Source organism: Conger conger, chromosome 4, assembly GCF_963514075.1.
Source record: "Conger conger chromosome 4, fConCon1.1, whole genome shotgun sequence".
In the NCBI taxonomy this organism is placed as follows: domain Eukaryota; kingdom Metazoa; phylum Chordata; class Actinopteri; order Anguilliformes; family Congridae; genus Conger; species Conger conger.
In genome coordinates, this window is record NC_083763.1 from 68325656 (window position 1) to 68327642 (window position 1987).

Here is a 1987-nt window from a genome sequence, read left to right on the forward strand (position 1 = left end):
AGGGAGGCGAACAACAGCCTACAGGAAAGGAAGAACATTTATGGATGTAAAAGTATCCTCGGACACAGAATAGAAGGAAAAAGGAAATATCCAAGCATGCAGATTTCGTTGTGTATTTATGGCAGTGTGTGTCAGCATGTGTGTGTGTGTTTAGAAAAAAAATGCATTATTAAGTGAACATTATTTGAGAAAGAGTTTGTAAAGTAAAATAACCTTATGTAATTCTAGAACTTTTTTTGGACAACGCAGATAGGTGATCCTTTTTTAATACCTTGTCTGAATCGCCTTCAGTTCTGTTTAACATTCTATCACTGAAGGTCAGTGCTCAATTCAAACAAAGATATCACTTTTATGTTCCGGCGCTGTTTAGAATTCTCTACACTCATCTTAGTCTTGTTAAAGCTTCCCACCCACTGCAATAAAAATAAACGTTAAAAGATGAAATTGCCAGAATGTAAGCCATATTTGCAACCGTAGGAGGTTTTGATTTAATTCAATATTACATTTTGACATTACATATTTGCTTTGGCGGACACCCCGAGGGGTGTTCACACTGTGGAGACTCGTCAGGCAGTAAAAGCCATTATTGTGCATAGCGAGAAGGTGTTAAAATGGCACAAATGCAAAACAATGCAACACTCTAAGCAGGAAGTAATTTCAGCTCCACCATACCCAGCCAACTGGCACACATTTCTCTAAAAACTATTTAAACAGATACCAAATACATCTACACAATAATAAAAAGGCGAAATAATAATGAAAGTTTTTTAGAAGTACCTGTTCTTTGGTAAAATAAAATATTGACTCGATTTAGGGGTATGCTTTTGTGTTTTGAACTTGCTATGAAACAATTAACTTCACAGCATGCTAGCTTGAATTTCATCAAAATTGAGTTATACATAAAGGTGTATGAAAGTTAAATGGCCTTCAAAATGTATATGACCCCCACTGTGCATTCAAGAGAATGTCAAAATGTGCTTCTTCCAAATGTGCTCCAAAACACGTGGTGACACCAGCTGCAACTTTTCATACTGCAAACTATAGCTCAGCTTGATGTGGAGTCAGAGGAGGACTGTAGTCTACAGGCGCCCGATCAGCTGGAGGGGGTCGCTAGAGAGGGGAACCCTAACCCCTAACATAATCCTCTTATACCCAAGCCGACATATCACCAATTATGCAAGGGCCTATGGAGTTACCAGCCACATTCGGTACCGGCGTGGTCCGGATTTGACAGCGTGGCACCTCAGCCGAATGTGCCACCCTGCAGTCCAGCATTCTCTAGTTTCCGATTTTCAACCAGATGCACTATAACACCCGAAATACCCCTGGTGATAAAATAGAGGGGTGAAACAAATAACCATGAATACTAAAACAATATTAGGAGATGAAAAATGCACAGGGAGTGCATTTCACTATCCAGCAGTAGTAATATGATTGGATGTTATTCAGCTAAATTGCAATAAACCTTCTCACACAGTTGGGAAAACAAACTGCCCTCCCTCTGCAGGACTACAGTGCACACCAGAGCCATCCATTTTCTGTCTGTGGACAGCACTTCATTTACTTTCCCGAATGTAATGTACCAACGGTAATGTAACTTATAAATATATATATTTTTTTTTTATGCTTAAAAGGCTGGCAGATTTCATAGCTGGGTGAATATGAGTCGATGGGTAAGTTATTTTCCACACATTTTGAAGGATGGTAGATGCGCAAATATCATTATAATGAAAATGCTCAGGGTCTCTGCTGACAAATATCTCTCGTATGCAGCTGTGACTATATGCGTATGTGTATGGGCTAGTTTGCAGGTGTGTGCATATGCATGCCTGTGTGCATTGCCTGTGAGTGTGTGTGCGCTCATGTGCGTGTGTGTGTGTATGTGTGTGTGCGGCTTTCACTTTAATACATAGTACCCCTGATCCCTAAGTTGATTGCTCTGTAAAATCTGGACTGAAAGTGCAAACAAGCCTTTTCTCACTCAGTG